Genomic DNA, 18,668 nt, shown 5'->3' on the forward strand with positions numbered 1-18,668 from the left:
AGAAAAATCCAAAACCCATAGTTAGGCAATTTTTCTTTTTATTAGGCCCATCAGAATGTCCCCAAAGTGTATGCAAGCTTTTATGTTCTGTAAAACATCAGACTAGATGTTACAAAAACAAGATAGAAAAAAACCAAGAAAGTCCAAAAATGAGCCTAGGTGGTTCGACCATGACACCTGACATTCAGCCAATCTCAACATGAAGGTTGTGGATGGACTGCAGAAGATTGTAAGAGGTGTTATCAGTGTCAAAGTAAGGGATACGAATATGGTTGCCCTATACCTCTACCCCATTCCTAAAACATGCTAAGCCATAAGGGTGTTGGGGCTTATTTTAATACATTCAATAATCAAAAAGCTAAAAACACATCAAGTCAGAGGCCATTCACATATCTGCCTAGTAAATCCCTTAAAGATGAGCTTATCTAATGTCTTGGCCCTGGGTAGAGACAGGTCTTCAACGTATTATGAAGGGATGACAGGGTAAGGGCCATCTGGATCCTGGGGGGCAGGTGCTGCAACAGAGAAGCATCACATAACATTGTTTAGCAGAAGGAACCCAGAGCATACTCAGCCTGTCAAATCTTGTAGTATTGGCTGAAATAATAGGTGGTCCCACAAATAACCTAGCCTGTAATGGGCTGTGAGAATAACCTTGAGGAAGAGGAGGAAGAACTGCAGCCAGGGCAACAATCCTATAAGAGAAATCTCATCCCAAAGCAGAAATGGAATCTAAGAAAATGCCTCATACTGGGCCCTCCCTAGTTCTCTTTGGGATAATGGCAGGGATGGGGGAGGCGTTTTCAGATTTGGAAGATCCTGTTACTGTAACCCTATAAGAAAATTAGTTTTAGTATTCATGACTTTGGTATTCAACTCTGGTCTACCACGAAAGGCTGACCCAGCCTTATGCTGTGAAGGACTTTGAAGGTGATAATCAGCACACTGAATTGCACCCACAAGCCTGGGACAGGTAAGGATGACAAAGCATTTGTACTTTTCTGCCCCTATTGTGTCTGCATGCTGTGGAGAACTCCAAGGCAATCCAAGTGTGGTTTGACCATGCCAAGGGAGAAATTAAGCTAAACTCATTCAATGAGTAAAGCATTTTATTTATTTATGTATTTAAACTTATTAGCTGCCCAACTCTAGTGGACTCTGAGTGGCGTACAAAACTAGAGAAAACATAAAAACAGCTAAAAGCATTAAATCAAACAGACAGCCCAGACTAAAATAATCTAATAGACAGCAAAATCAACAAAGCAAAACAGGGGCCATTGACAAATAATGAACAAGATGATCAAGTGGGACCTGGAGCTGATACTCTGACATTTAAACCACTATACTATACTGACTTTCAATATACATTCCCCATCACAAACACAGTGCCCCCCCTTGTGTCCCTACACAACTACTCTATTGATTTAAAAAAAATCTTATTCTGGCAACCTCATTTGAAATTGTGTAAGAGCTCTCTTGAAAATATTGAAAAATCATGAGATCGCAGAAAAGAATCCTGAAATTTCGTGACATTCTGATTAACATGAGTTCTTGTGAGATTTTTGGCATTCTCAGCTGAGATTCTGGTATGAAATTTAGCAGTCTCATGAGTTTTTGGGCTTTTTGGAAATGAAATCTTGTACAAGGTGATAGGCAGGCACCTGGCACCAGAACATATTGTAAACCATTGATATCTCTGTCTGTCTGTCTGTCTGTCTTTCTGTCCGTCCGTCTGTCCATCTATCCATCCATCCATCCATCCATCCATCCATCCATCCATCCATCCATCCATCCATCCATCCACCCACCCATTTGAACAGGCAGTTATGCAGGCCCTGGAATCACTTTTCTTCCGAACTATGTCAGATTTGCTTTTAGCCAACCAACCAAAGACTTGGTAAACCTTCCAAGATCAGTAAGTCCATCATTTAATGTCCATGACTACTGTAGGGGGGCAAAAAGTGTCTTTAAACTACTTTGTAGACACCACTAATACACATTAAAATGGAGAGAGATATGCTCCCAACATTCTGTAATCTTGTTCTGTTGTCCCTTTATCTTTCAGTTAGGAGGCCCAAATCCAGCCATTTCTGCCTGTGGTAGCAATCTCTCCTGTCTGAATAATACCAAGCTATCCATATGGGTGGCTTTCGCTTTCTAATGTGGTAAGGCTATCAAGAGATTAGATCAACTCAGTAAACTTGATACACTTACATAGATGCACTGGGGACTTCTCCTTGCCTTTTTTTTTTAATTAAGGAGAAATTAAGGAAATGAAAGGCAGTCTCCACTAGGAAATGCAAAGGCAATTGAAGTAAGTCTCTTCAGCAATCTTTCATTTTAATAGGATTTATATAGAGCAGGTGATATTTAATCGCCAAGGAGACCATCTAGGAAATTTCCACTTCAAATATCTCCATTTATTCATTTACCAAGTGGCCCTAGCCAAGCCCCTCTCTATCAATTTCAATGCTTTTCCATTTGCACTACAGGGAGAATTGTAGTGTGATATAGCTAAAATTTTGTGACTGCAATTTTAGGCTTTGTTGTTACTGTTGTTCACTTACTCGATTCGTTCAGACTCTTCTTGACCTGATGGACATAATTTCACCCGGACTGTCAGTAATTGCTTCTCAGAGATCTTGTAAGCTCATGCTTGTGACGTCAATGATATATCTATTGCCTTGTTTTCTATTGGAGTCTTTTTTGATTGCCTGGAAATTTTGATTGCTTGGAAATTTTTCCAAGCATCAGGGACATTTTCAATGACTCTTACCTTTGCATTATATGCCTAAAGTATTTAAGCTTTATCTTCATGATTAGTGTTTCCAGTAAGCAATCTGGCTTTACTTCATCTAGTACTGAATGATTTTTTTTCTTGCAATCCAAAGTATTCTCACCTTTTCCAGCATCTCAACTCAAAGGCACTCAAGACTTTGTTCAGCCTTTCTGCCAGTCCCTCTTTCACAACCATTTGTTATACCTGGATGAACCAAGGCTGGGATAACACTTACTGTACATTTGTTGGCAATATGACTTCTCTGCACTTTAATGTTCTTTTCTGTTGTCATTTTTCTCCCAAATAGCACGCATCTCTTTATTTCATGGCTATAGCCACCATCCCTCTGAATGTTTAAGCCGATGAAGATAAAGTCTGTTATTATTTATTTATTTAACCAACCAATATGTAGCTGCTCATTTCACAACTCATCTCACAACTGTGACTCTGGGCAGTGCACACAGGGTTAAAAACAAGCAAAACAGAGTACAATAAGAAAAATAAGAAAAGTAATGGCTGCCGAGGACAAACCCAATTCAATAAGAGAGATTTCTTCTCCACTATTTGCATTGGGTTGGCATTTTCTGTTGACATCAACTTAGGCTTTTTTTTAAACACTGAGCTGCAGAACTGGCTTTTAGTATTCTCTTCATTCATCTTCAGCAAGAGATTCCTTAAGTCTTCCTTGGTTCCAACCATCCATGCGGTATCATCAGCGTCACAGAGGTTGTGAATGTTTCTCCCAGCAATTTTAATTCCAATTTCTATTCCAGTCCAGCATTTCTCATGATTCATTCTATGTATACATTAGATAAATAAAGTGACAGTATACAACCTTGGCATATACCTTTCCCAGTTCTGAATCATTTACTTGTCCCATATTGTGTTTGAACTGTTTCTGCTTGGTCATCAGATAAATTCCTCAATAGGCAGATGAGGTGGCCCAGTACACCAGTTTTTAGGGGTTATCCACAATTTGCTATGGTCAAAAGCCTTGTATTATCAGTAAAGCAAGAATAGATATCTTTTTGTAACTCCCTTGCCTTTTCCATGTTAAGATTAGCAATATGATCTCAGTTGCTCCATTCTTCTGAATCCAGCTTGTACTATTGGCATTCTCATTTTGTGTACTGTTGACGTCTGGATTGCAGAATCTTGAACATTATCTTACTAGTGTAAGAGATAAGTACAACTGTTTGGTAAATTCAGCAATCTTTAGCAATAGCTCATTTGCATCATCTCACTCTTACATCTTCTTTCTCCAGTAGATCTTTTTGCCTTTTGTTGTGATACAAAATAACAGATTCAAGTTAAATGTTTGAAGAAAAAAGAACTCAACAGCAAAAGCAATTCAGTAATGCAGAGAGATGGTTGGTTGTCCTTCACTGGATGTGTCCAAGCAGAGGCTAGACAGACAACCTTTTGGGTGGAGGGTTAATTTAAATTCTTGTACTGACCATAATTGCTTAAATGACCCCTACCAACAGTATGATTTTTTAAATTCTGTGTTGTCCACCTTCCTAAATCACTGGTCTCATTTTTCTTTACCACAGAATCCAGAGCATGCTGCTTATGCATTCCGTATTGGTGGCCCATCAATTTCCTTCCCAACCACCCCCAACTTTTGCTATAAGATTATTTTGAATAAACAAATAAATAACTGGGAAATGGAATACTGTAAAACTTCATTGTTATTTCCAAGAATCCCTCTGAACCCCACACATATTGTTTGGAAGTATGTCCACCTACTGAGAAAAAAGGTAAAAGATTCACTAGGGTGATAAGAAACATCCTGGAGAATATGAGTAGATGAGAGGGAGCAAATTCATTAGTCTGCTTTCTATCAGTGGTTGATTGGATGCTCTCATCATTGCAGCCTTTTTGTGAATGTCCATCACATGCTTTCAACATTCAAAACATGTCCACAGGCACAAAAAGTATGGAAACCTCTTCTTTATAGTCACAGTAATAATAGCCTTTTCAATTTTGCTTTCTTAGTCTATTCTCCTCCTCCTCCTCTTCCTCCTCTTCCTCCTCTTCCTCCTCCTCCTCCTCCTCCTCCTCTTCTCTTCCTCTTCCTCTTCCTCCTTCTTCTAGAAACTTCCCCTTTTCACCTTGGAGAAACTTTTCCTCTCAGAGCTAGATAAATTCCCATTTCCATTTGAGACCAGTTAATCAAGCTGGGATAGAAGAGACAAAAAGAAAGAAGGTCAGTTCTTACAACTCTTACATCTTGGAGAACCAAATAATACTATGCAATAGCTCTATTGTATGTGTGTATGTGTATTATATTATATATATATATATGTATATATTGCCACATCTATAGTTATAATGCTGTGTCTTAAAATACTTTTGGCCTAACATTCAACAACACCAATGTATCACCAACTGGAAATGATAATTTATCTAACATACTTTGTTTAATTTTGGTTTATATTTGCAAAATATTTAACTGACAAGGCTGGATTTAAATGTTTATGCAGCAAACAAAGGGCAATTAACTCAGGTGGAAAAATGTCTTGGCTTGATCCTTAAAATCCGCTCTGCTGTTGTTTCTCCTTACACCTCACTTGCTGGATTAGCAGTTAGTTACAAAACAGAGGAAGCCCTTGAGAATTGCTTATAGTTACAAAATGCAACAGACAGTGTTGAACCACACAGCTTTGTATGTGTTTATGGGCTTCTTATTGACACAGTCTGAGTAAAACTGTGGTCAGAAGCTCTGAAGGCCAATGGAAAATGCAAATAAAAGGACCAAGTCAAGATGTCACAAAGGTCAGGACTATGAAAAAAAAAAGTTCCTCAAACACTGGTTTGAGGAAAGGGAATTGGTCTGCTTATGTGTTGGGCTGCTCATCTGAAAAAGATAAGCAACAGTTTACCACCAGGTGGAAAAACAGCCTCTAATTAAAGCATTAAGAGTCCATCTGGAAACTTCCATTTCCAACCTCAGTTCTGAACATCCTTGAAACAAGATTTTCATTGTCCACGTAGGAGTGGAGTGACAGAAAGTGGCTCATCAGTGTAAACAAGTGAGTGAATGGGAGACTTCCAAGAAACAGCTGTTCCTTGTGGAACAAGATTGTAAATAGGATTTCTGGGCTAAGAAACAAGTGGTTGGTTGGCCGGTTGGCTGGTTGGTTGAAATATAGTGTTCATGTCATCAGAATCGGGGTGAAACTAAGTGTCAGAGAAGCAGTTTGGTTTGTTTCTTAAAGGGTCTGTTCCACTCTCATATGAATTGGGAGAAAAGGGGATCATTTTTTTACATCAAAAGGGAAATGGGGCTGGGGCAGCTACAGCAACAGTCACTGGCTTCACAATGGCAGGTGCAACTGGGCAATTGAAGCCCTACTCCTTTTTACATACACACAATAGCCATATCCTTCCACCATCTTTCCCTTCCTTTTCTCTCATCACAGGAGTAGTAAGGCCAGATTACAGAACGAAAAATAGGTATTTCTGAACCCAAATGAAGATAAAATGGCAATCAATGTCTTCCTTGACACCTAACTTTCAGGTCAAAACAGATGTGACTCAAGATTCAACTTCCATTTCCATTCCATTCCTTAAAGCCACCTGGGAGAACTTTATTTTGAAAGAGAAATAACACTCCAGGATAGACAGCTTGAAATTATAGCTCAAAATATCTCAAATACATAGTTGGACAGTAATCCTGCCAACATCATGTACCTGTTTTTCTTGGAGAAGTTTAGCTTCCTTCCAAGCCTTGTTTCTAATCACAATCACTGATCTCCTCCCTCACTAAATCTGACCCAACTGCACTGGTTATTTGTTAAAAAATAAATCAGCCATGAAGGTCAAACCATTTGATTAATGGTTGGGGGATATTGGGGAATCCAATAGGAAATCCAAAACTTCTATACTAGTTCTTCCGATTTTAAGCAAAAACATCTAATTCCGGCTGGTAGCCTCCTAAAAATAGAAGCCAAAGGTGTGGTCTAGTAAGAAATTCAATTCTCATGTAAATCTTCTTACCAAAAAGGCAACCTTTCCAGCAAGAACTGAATGTTCCCAGCTGGAATGATGGACATGATCTTTCTTCTTCCCTGCTATTATTTGGCATTACCGACTAACTGGAAAAAGAAAGTGTAATTTTATATTACATTCTGGAAAGCCCAAATCATTCATGGAACAAACATGTGGAAGAGCTCTTCCGTTCTTATGTCTGACTTTGGTGTTCATCTGATGAAGTTCTCTGGTCAGCCTGTAAACATATGCCAAGTAAAAAGAACTGGCATTTGGGCAAATGCCTCTCCAGACATCAAAGAGCCTTTTCACAGAATTTGACGTAATGTTCATTCTTGATTTTGTTTTGCCTAGCAATTATGTAGTATAAAATTTGTTTCCGTTGTGGTGAATTTTGATAAAATGTTAGATCTGTAATACTAGTGTCCTGAGTGGTCTGGATTTAACATACTTTAGGGCAACTTTTCCCAACTTTGGGGTGTGTTTTTTTACTCTGTAAACTTTGAATTAATATCCTAGCAAATTCCATTGGTTTTTGGTAGTATTGTCATATGGATTTGGCTGGATAGTTAGAACTTTATGATTTTCCACATTTTTATGTCTGTTTGATAAAGCTCCACTGAACACAGGTGCACTTACTTCTAAGTAAACATACACTGCAGAATGCTTTGAGTCGCTCTCTGTCTCTCTCTTCAACAATCCCTGAAAAATTCCACATCCTACACATAAAATGGCTTGTTATGATATGGGAAACCAGCTAAAAAGGTCTTCTTTAGATAGATAGATGATAGATATAGATAGACAGAAATATATAAATATTTATATAAATATGTAAATAAATCTATGTGATCGCTAAGAGTCAACAACAATTTGATAGCACATAATCAATCAATCAATATGTTAAAACTGTTCTGGAACTGTGAAACCATGGGATTACTATCTGGAGTTTCTGGAAAGCTGGAAAGCTATTACTTGCGTAGTAACTTACATAGTGACAGCCTTCCAGAAACTCAAGAGAATAATCCCAGTTTCCCTGGCATCACTGTGGAGGAATATCCTCTTCCATCCTATTTCCCTTTCCCCGTGGGAAGGGAAATAGGACAAAGTACTGTACCTCTTCAGGTTCTGTTTCATGGGGGGAAACGAGTCATTTTAGTGCTAAGAGTACTGGCACCAAAAGGCTGCTTCCACTCCTTCTTTCCTGCTACTCATAGATTGTAGGACAAGAAGGGAGGTGCGAAGCCGAGCCAAATCAGATCCCATGGCTTTGGAGAATTTACAGTCGAAGACCCACTTCCTCCCCTTCTCTCCTGCCTCTGCTTTTCTGGCCATGGATGGCAGGAGAAGTGGGGAGAGAAAAGGTGGAGAAAAGAAGGTGAATGGCACCTTTGCTGCTAATTCTCAGTCCCACAGAACTGAAGCAGATGAGACACCCCTCCCATCTCTCTTCCCCCATACATTTCTGTGTGGACAGAACCCGTACACCGCTTGGTTGATGAGGCAGAATAGAGACTTCTGGTCGGTGCCTCTTTAAGCTGGCCTCCTCTCCTCCTGCCTCCCATGCTGAACAACAGCAATTTACTACAGGGGTGCAGAAGAGTCCTTGGAAAGTGTGAATTGTGGTGTGCAGCTATTCCAGTTCACTATGTTGGGAAGGGGGAATTGCAGAGCTTTGCATAAACATTTGGCCATTTCATCCTTATTAGCAAGACACTAATTACTCCAGAGGAAAACCTAAACTGCAGTTGAAGCATTTTTAGACTGTAATACAACACATAATGGCACTTTACCTTGTTGAAACCATTATGTATTTGTTATTTCAGTTCATTTATATGGCCCCTCATCTTGCAAACAGCAACTCTTGGTGGCTGACAACATTAAAAAAAACACAACCAATTAAAAAAGACAACCAAACAATATCACAATTGCGATTAAAATTATTAGTTAAATTTACAGGCTGCCCAAACAGCTCTGGGCTGCATACATTTTCAAAAGCAACAATGATAAAATAGAGGGAAAAAATCATGTATGTCTGATTGAAAACATGAATAGCATACCAAAAGCAGTAAACTACCGCAAGGCCTGGGAAAACAGCCAGATTTTCAAAGACTTCCAAAACACCATCATGGTGAAAGCCATATGGATCTCTGAAGGAATGCTGTTCCAAAAGTCAGGCACCACAACAGAGAAGGTGCATTTTCCAGGTCCTGATAGATGACACAACAGTATTTAATCTAAAGGACCTGGAGCATATCCACTCTGCCCAATATTACTACAGGTGGTCCTCAGTTAATGACCACTCATTCAGTGACCATTCAAACTTACAATGGCACTGAATGAGTGGTACTTACAACTGCTCCTTGAAGTTCCAGCTATTACAGCATGCCCTGGTCATGTCACCATTTGTGACCTTTTTGGTGGCTTGCTACAAGCAAAGTCAATGGGGAAGCTGGCAGAAGGTCACAAATGGTGACCACATGAGGTCCTTGCTTAACAATGTTGTGGGATTCACTTAATGATGGCAACTGGAAGTGCTGGAACTGCTGTTGCTAAGCGGCACGGTCACATGATGTTGCACTTTATGACCGCGTTGCTTAGTGATGGAAATTCCAGTCCCAATTGTCATTGTTAACCAAGGACTACCTGTAGATGGGCAGAAACTATTAGAGATAGGTTGTCTCTCAAATAACTAGGCTGTATAATATGAAGGAGAGACAATTTGGTGTAGTGGTTAAGGTATCAGGCTAGAAACCAGGAGACAGTGAGTTCTAGCCCTGCCTTAGGCACGAAGCCAGCTGTGTGACCTTGGGCCAGTCCCTCTCTCTCAGTCCTAGGAAGTAGGCAATGGCAAACCACTTCTGAAAACTTGCCAAGAAAACTTCAGGGACTTGTTCAGGCAGTCCCCAGGAGTCAACACTGACTGAAAGGTACCCCCTCCCCAAAAAGACATGAAGGGCAGTAACCACTACCTTGAATTGAACCCTATTCAAGATTTATATGCTGCTTCATCCATAGATTCTAGGTGGCTTATAATAAGTATGTACGTACGTATATGTATTTATTTATGCCTTTGAGTCAGTGTTGGCTCCTGGTGCCAGTAAGCACCAGGACTACTCCTATTTACTTACCTAGGTTATGAAATTAACTGTCTTTTACCATCCCTCATGGTTGGCAGAACTGATAGGTGACCTTGGGTTGGCTGATGACCTTCAGACAGGACAACCTTTGATCTTCTATTCTTTTATTTGAGTTTGAATGGCATTCTAGAAGAATGTCCCTCGACACTCTTCCCCTGGATTGTGACCTCAAACACTTTGAGGTCACAATCCAGCATCCCCTAATTCCTTATTAGTGTAAACTGCTTCAACAGCCAACCTGACCCTGAACAGAAACCAACAGCCACTGGAACTGTCTAATCCACATTAGGTAAGATAGCACCTTTAGGTGCCAGCCAGATCTTTCATTACCTTGGGAGATGCAAGCACCACAGAGAAGGAATAAACCTGTGATGGAATGGAATTATGAAGGCCAGGCTCAGGGAGATAAGCATTTTCTTAGCTCGCCGCAGGAGTGTGGGAACTACAAGAGGATAAGACTGGCACCTCCCTGAGGAATTCACAATGTTGTGGCTGGCTGACTTGGGACCTGGGGTTTCAGTCTCTAACCTTGCTAGAGGTTGTAGCTAATAAACATAGCTGAACTGATTTTGCATTGTCTCTTGGAGTTCCTTGGGCTAGGCCTGACAAAACCTGTGCTATATCCAGCCTTCTCCAAGGATGGACTTTGATTCTCAGAATTCTCCAGCCACTGAAAACATTTGGGAGATGAATTCCTGAGAATTCTGGAACTAAGTGAGCACAACTGAAGGGTGCCCAATTTGGGGTGAAGGCAATTGTATCATGCCAAACTTCCTCTGTTGGCTGGTCAAACTTGGCTAAAGCTTCCTAGACACTCAGCAGGGCATGGCAAGTGAAGAATCTGTCTTATACATGAAGACTGAAGCCATTTCATAGTGGACAGGCCTCTGACAGAAGTTGCAGCCCCTTTTTATACCTTCCCAAATGGAATCTCAGTGCTTTTTCTCTGCTGTACCCACAGCTTAACCAAAACCCTATTTTGCACTTCCTGGGCTTAGGGCTAAGTGGCAGTTATTTTTCTAATCTGGAAATCTCTAGCTGCCAACATCTCTCCCACATATTATTTCAATCCACAGCGATGCCATCAATAGCCCAATTTGACACCCTTCCCAGATCCACCACAATGCAATTACTTCATTGGGATTAAGAACAATTAAAAATATCTGCCACGCCCATGTCACCATGCGAGAACATAGGCTATGGCAGAACATGCAAGCATCTGGAGCCACTGGGGCATTCTTTGAATTTGGAGAGCAACTCATGGGAGTACATATTTCTGGGGATGTGAGCAGCATTTATCAGAAGAAAAGCTGATGAGAATGCTCCTTGCAAGCTCCTCTGTTCTCCCAGGTTGATCTTTTACTTTATTCTAATCAGCTGCTACAACCTCCCACTCATTTTTAATTTTCTGAGAATGCCAATGGGGCCTATGTAAGTATGATGCTGGCCCTTTCCCCTTGGCTGCAAAACAAATGACAAAAATGTGTTTCTCTTCCTGGATAGATCAAAAACTCTTGCCAAGGAAGGCCAAGACTGTGGGTCTTGGCCACATGGAGTGTGGGTCTTTCTTCCTCCCCTTTGTACTGTGCTCCCAAAACAGTGTCTGTGAGTAGTATAAGAGATTTCAATTTCTACTTGTAATGAGTTCACAGTTGGCTGTGCTACAGAGGCTGACGGTGTCCTCACTATGCTTACTGTATGTGTGATAAAAGGAAGTATACTGTTGACTTTTTGCTGTTGACTAGATAATTTATTGACTCCATCAATCAATGGATGGAAGTAGGTATTGTCTTTTGCATAGTCTGGTTGGTCTGCAACGGCAAAGTTTTCCAGGACACTGTAAACTTATCCATCCTTCTTATGATGTCCATGAATTTTCTACTTGTGGGATTGTCTCTGTTCCTCTCAGGCTGAGAACATTGTGGAAATAATGCCATTCCACTGACATACAGTATCTCTGTATCTGTGAGTAGAGGATTGTTGTTTTAATTTATTGCATACATTACTTGACTGGAATTTGGTGTGCCCAAAAATGTAATCTAAACTCAGAGACTCCAAAGGGATGCTCTAATTGCATCAATGGTGGTAGCTGTGGATAGACACATTTAAGGAACAGTTACTTCAGTAATATTTTCCTTAGTCCTATCCAAATTCCAGTGCCAAGTTATGCAACATTTCAGCAGTAATAACTGAAACTTGTTTTCATTTAAAAGCCACTAGACCGCAAGATACAAAACTCATTTAAATTGTCCATGCTCTGTATCTAAGCAAATTTGAGGATTTAGATCTTCTTGTGTTAACATGAACATGTTTTCAGTGGACTCCTAGGCATATGGAAAATCAAGCAACTTCTAAGCAGGTGAGTCTTTTGCATAGAAACAGCACCCTGGAACAATGCTAATTGCGTTGGAAAAACCATGTGACTAATGCTGGCCTAGCTAATTAGGTCATACTCTGAAGGACATACAAGAATTAATGAGAATTCATTTATGTATTTCCTGCATGGGTAGGAAATTATACTAGTTGACCTCTCAGGTCCTTTCATTATAGGACAAGTGTAAAGAACATTAAATGGATACTGTGGCATATTAAACATATTTTATAGAGACCTAAAACTGAAAGTTCATTTCGCTTCTGCTATTTCCCTTCTTTGATAGTCGTCAGTTCTTGGTTGTTCCATGTATCTGCGTGAGTGCATGGACACAACGTGCTAAGACAGATAGAACTGTAACCATCAATAAGCTAGTTATACTTGGATGAAACAGCAAACCATGGCCAATCACAATCTGCTGGTTGCCTTGGATAACATCCCAGCCATTGCAGTTGTGTTTGGCCAGATGATACACTATTTTTGTTTTTTGTTTTGCACCAGAGTGGTCTGGATTTAGACAACATGTAAAGCTGTGGTTCAGGTAAGTACACTTAAAATAAAACATGGATATAAATTGTGGTTAAGATGTTCCATCTTACCCATAATTTAACCTATGGTCCATTTTCAGAATTAAACTAACCATGCCATAGTTTACTGTGTTGTGCCAATTAGGTCTGGGTATATTGGAGTGAGTAAATTAATGGATATGCTCCTCTTCCAGGCTGCAAGATAGCGATAGTTTCACTTCTGCCCCAAATGAAAAAAGAATCTGTCTTTCAGTCTATCAATTTCTATTAATTGCCTATCTGACAGCAGACCCAACTGGGGCAAGGGAACCAAATAGCCATCCATGGGGCTCACCCCCCCAAAAATAAAAATAAAATCTGGAATCACATTGTTTCCAAAGCAACATATGTTTCTTTGAGACTAACTTTCAAACCACATCTAGCAAAAAGCAAGAAGTCCCATGGCTACAAACCAGAAAGGAGTTATGATGCATTAGCCAGTGGTTCTGTCTTTAACCATATTTAACCATCTGTTTCAACTGCTGTTATTCAACCCAAACAGAATATTACAGTGGTGTTCTCCATTCTCCCTGCCCTGGAAAGCAAACTACTGAAGCAGGCTGAAAGGGTAATTCCAATATGCAGATAAGATCTTTCTAATTGTAATAAATTCATGGGGATTTTACTTTACTCTAATAAAAAAAAGGCAACATTCAGAAAAGGAAGTGTCATCAAGCAGGAAACTTAGAATGATAAAGACTACTTTGTTGTAATGCTTCCTATTCCAGTTTTCTCCCATGCTGGCACAGGGATTTTAAGGTGCTCCACATGTCACTGTTTCCATTCACCAATCTGTCCAAAATATTTTAAAGTGGGCCTTGCCCACTTCAGAATGAGTGAACAGGATAACACCATTATCCATTTGCTACTTATCTCCAGCCCTGTCTACTACTGCAGGCTCTGGAGGAATAAAAATACCCTCACCCTCCACCCTCTATAAAAAAAGAAATAAATTTCTAGCACACGTGTACTAGCACACCTTTGTCTATTTTGCGTGTGCTTGGATATTTAAAAAAAAAAAGTATTTGTAGTGGGGGTGAAGCAGCCTGTATTATTCTATCATTCCTCCTGTATTAAAAAACCCACTGATTCTGTCTATGCCATCAGTTTTAAAATCATGTTTTTAATGTGTCTGTAGGATGCAGCAGTAGCGGGAATGGTAGAAAGGTAGAGACTGGCACCAGTAACAGTTGTGAAGACTCTCTGATGGGTGGAGGGAGGGAAGGTGGTCCCTGAGGAACAAAAATCTCATCATCCACCACTCCACAGAAAAAGACTCCGCTAGCATGTCCCCTTGCCCCGATCTATGATATTATTGCAAGAAAGAAACCAGCTTTGTACCCATTATCGAAGAAAAGAGGAAAGGAGGAAATAACATAGCTCTTGTTTGGGTTACAGTGCTGCAAATATCTGCTAAGATTAAAAAAAGAGAAAAGCTAGATCAATCCTGGATGTGTTTTACAGTAGAAGTTACAGGGTGGTATTCATCTGTCTGGCTGTATAAAAAACAATCTAGGTAGCTATTGTGATGGGGAATCTGTGACACTATCAGACCAACTTTCTCTTTCAAGGACCTGTGAACAGAACTCTGTTGCATCTGAAGCCTAAGAGCTAGGAAGTATTTCTGCCAATAGGAAACTAGACTGACCAGAAGTTCTTCAGAACTTCAGCAGTGTAATATCACTGTTTCTGAGATGTTGGATACACTACAGTTGAACCAGAAATAAATCTGCTTATACATTTATCATAAAGTAGCTGTTCTGAGTACCCACCAGAATAGGCTCTAAATTGGATGGATGGATGGAATCCATTCAGCTGCTCAATACAGGTAACAGCATGAGAATACTGAGGTTTGGAGTTGATTCTGGAACACTGCAGTGTTGTGTGGAAATGCCCTAATCAAAAGTCTTGAATTTTTCAAGAAATGCATAACACAACACTTTCTGTGTATAGGCATGGAAAATCCACTCAGTCCACTAACTATTACTGTGCTGAAACCTGCCTTGAAAAATCTCAAGTTGAAGTCCACAAATCTTAAAGTTCCTAAGGTTGACAGACACTGGCCTAGACAATGGTCTGATAAACAAAATTTGAGTCTGAAGGAGGAGGGGTGGCAAATGTGTCTCAGAAGGGACCCTCCCTAGTTTTTGGGAGAGTAACAGTGAGGGATGGGAGTGGTACTTTCAGACTTGCAAGATTTGGTTAATATAACCTTACAATAAAGATAGAGCTAGTAGTCCTGGTTTTGCTTCTTGTCTGGACTACCTCAAAGGGCTAACACTATGTCACCTTCAGCTGCTGGAGGAAAAGAGCGATCTAATTCTAACGAACAAACAAACCAACATGAGAATCTCTCTCTTACAAAGGCAGTTCATTGGGCCATCTCATTCAGTTTTGTCCATCTTGGCTAGCAAGTTTAGAACCCCAAGCCTGGAGATGACAGATGTAGGACATGACACTTCCTGTCCATCAAACATATCCATTCCTACCATTGATTTAATGCCTTATCCCATTTTCCCTTACTGTGAGTGGGAATCCTCTAAGAGTACAAAAATAGTAGTACAGGAAGCAAAACTCTTTGTGATTCAGTTGTTAGCCACATGAGTCAATAGTGGTTAACTATCGGCAGCTACCTTTGTTCCTGTGTATTTATGTCTGTAACGTTGGAGGAAGACTGAGGATGGCATTTTCCAGGTGAACTGTTAAGACCAGAACCCTCTCTCCAAAACCATTTCACAGGCAATTAGACAATGCAACTTTCAAGAAAAGGACTGTCTGTCTTGGTTTCTCAGCCTTGTAACTCAGTGGAAAAAAAAATAATTCCAATGCTCTGTTCTTGGTTTAATTGGCCTAGGTTCACTTTTCTTTATTTCCTTCCTGTCCATTTGTGTGGTATTGCTGGCACCATCATAATACCCCCTGTGTTTCTAGAACTGTCTGGCTCTGCTTGAATCTAAGTGTCGCTGACTGGGTGACTGAGTAGTTGGTACAATGATTAATGACTATCCTGCTTTTAAATGAGTGAGCTTTCTGAAACAAAGACAGTCTTGATTTGCCCTAGGAAAAGACCTCACTGTGAACTTCAAATAAGCCTTACTGTTCAGGCTCCGTAACACTTCAGTGTTGTCCAAACTTGGCCACTTTAAGATGAGTGGACTTCAACTCCCAGAATTCCCCAGCCAGCCATGCTGGCTGGGGAATTCTGGGAGTTGAAGTCCACTCATCTTAAAGTGGCCAAGTTTGGACAACACTGCTTTAGTTTAACACCATAACTCCTCTATGCGAGGGCACACATTTTCCAGATTCCAGATTTCTGAGAGCTCCTAGAGATGGCTCCAGAAAAAATTACACAGAAAATAACCAATGAACATTTCCGTGAGAAGACACCTGGGTGATTACTTTAGAAAACTATGTGAGTGCATAATATTGCAAACAATTCTAAATGTACTAAAATGGCTGCTTCAAATACAAATAACTGAATAATCATTTTCAAGAAAGGTTTTAAAAATCTTGTATTTTTTTAGACATGAATCAAACCTTGCAATATTAGTCTTTAATCTATTCTCCTCTTCTTCCTTTACCCCAGGACCTAGATGAGCAATGATTTTCACCCTGATGGCTGCAACTCTTCCTCTGCAATAGGAGAAATCATGCCGCAGGCTGTCTTCTTCCAGTGTATAGCCCCTTATAATAAATCTGTTAGTATGTTCTTTGCTCAAGATGCAACAGGCATTATATGTCTTATTGCAGTGTGATGGCTAATTATTAATTAATTAATCATTCATAAATTGAACTTGTGCTATATGCCACATGCCTGCTTCCGAACAATACTTTTAAGTGTAATTCCCCTCTTTCATTCCCAGAATTTTATAAGGGTCCAGATAGCAACTTTCATTTATAACCACCCAATATTTTCCCATGATTTTTTCCAGCATTTTTTTAACCATGCAAAAAGGAAAGGTGGAATAGGTACAGTGTTTTTAAACTAGGGATTGTCCATTAGGAAGTACCAAAACATACTACTGTATATTAAGCAATTCATGCATAACAAGGCAGATATAATGGTTATCTGATGCAAAGAAGGAAGTAACTGCAATATTCTGAAGTTTATTTTCTCCAGCTTTCTCTACTAGCATAGCTGGTAGTAGGAGTCACCACGAGGTTTCCAGTATTTCACACCCCTTTCTTCAGAGATGTCAGCCTACAGTTCTTGGAAGCAAGAACACTATTTGAATTCATGCTAAAACTGGGTAACAGAAGCTAGGATTTAGTCACTTCAGTCAGAACTATTTATAATGTCTATTTGCGGGTGATAAAGATGGACACTTTGACTCACTATACACAGTCACTAAATATAGCCAAGCACATCTTGGAAAATCCCATAATGACGACTTTCTGGTGTTCCTAGATGCCAGTGAAGGAACCAACAAAATAATGCAGGTGGGCAGAATTTCTTGGTGCCAAGATGAGGTAAAAAGGTAGCACAGAGACCACGCTTTGTTATATCATGTCTTGCAAGCTTCATCCCTCCCCCCTCAATTCTTCTGAGGGTGCACCTGCATTTTGGTTTTAATTGTAGTCTATCATATATAGAATCAATGCTGGGAAAGGGAGGGACTTTTTGATCACCCTGTTGATTGGCCAAAACAAGAAGTATGGAATGTCTTGATGACTGTGGCTTACGGGGTTGCTCTGATAAAATATTTCATCTTTATAACTTACACAAGTTAAGAATTTTAATCTATGGGCACTTCCAGGCATCCATTTTCGTTCATAAGCAGAATGCTTAATCTACTGGATCTTTCAATGAGGCGTAAACCACCAATCTCTAATAAGTGTCCGTCTACATCATTTTTGCTACCAAGGAAAATGCCTCTTTATTTTTAAATCAGTAAAGTACTGCCACTGGTAGCATATGGGGAGGTTCAGTTGGGGTTCTGCAACCAGTGGGTATACTCTTTTTTATGCTGTATAGAATTTTCACCTTCTTCTTCCTGAACTCAATTTGACTTTTTCATTTCTATTTTTCCTTCACTCTCCCTTCCTGTCTAGTTTGGTCATATGCTGTCATATCACCAGGATGTGGTGCTTTGGAACTTGGGGTCTTCTCCCACTTGAGACAATGAAACAGGCTTAAGTCATCCTTAGCTGGATGGCATTTAAAGTAGTGCTTTCTCCTTTATTCTGACTGAAGCCAGCCTCAAAGTATGTAAAATCTCTTAGGCTTTGTGATCCATTTTCTTGGAAGTAAGGCAGATAATGGCAGGATAGTCAAAAGACAACAGTAGCAGGATAGGAATTGACAATGGGGACAGCAAAAATTTATGCCAGTATATGCCATTTGGTATAGCAACCGCTATGAAAGATGTACATTGACGTAATTTGGTCAGTTAGAGAGAATGAATAAAGAGTGAATCACCAATATATGAAAGAAGAAGGAAGGGTTGAGATGAAGGGGAATACCAATAAACTTATGGTTGAATGGAATTAATGAGATCTTCAAAAAGAAGGTGAGAAATTTAAGACCAAGAGGCATGGAAGCAAGGATGGTTTGTAGGGACAGAAAGTCATGGAGAGGTATAGTGAATTGTGTTTGTGTAGATTTAGTTAGATTTCCTTTTCTTTTTCTGTTCAATTTCTTTTACACTTAGCATAAAATTGCTTTCCCTAAAAGGGAAGTGCATGGTGTGTACTTTTCTGTTGACTCAAGGACTTAACTCAGCAGTTGGGAAAGACCCTTAGGCTTGCTGCCATGGTGACCACACAGTTTTTAAATGCATTTATTTACATTTTCTCCCATTGGTCCTCCCTCTACTACTGTC

The 18,668-nt window shown here is 39.9% G+C and overlaps 1 long non-coding RNA gene across 1 annotated transcript in view; it reads left to right on the forward strand.

Moving 5' to 3' along the window:
* The window catches only part of LOC112540099 (uncharacterized), a 44,110-nt gene extending 27,577 nt beyond the window's left edge, over positions 1–16,533 (forward strand). Inside the window, exon 4 of the long non-coding RNA XR_015797567.1 lies at positions 16,433–16,533. This is a non-coding gene — a long non-coding RNA (uncharacterized LOC112540099). The remainder of the gene's footprint in view (positions 1–16,432) is intronic.
* Positions 16,534–18,668: the final 2,135 nt, after the last annotated feature.

The sequence above is a fragment of the Python bivittatus genome, unplaced genomic scaffold, assembly GCF_059951505.1.
Source record: "Python bivittatus isolate LINGU-HERP-01145 unplaced genomic scaffold, Pbiv_v1 ctg000590_np1212, whole genome shotgun sequence".
Lineage (NCBI taxonomy): Eukaryota > Metazoa > Chordata > Lepidosauria > Squamata > Pythonidae > Python > Python bivittatus.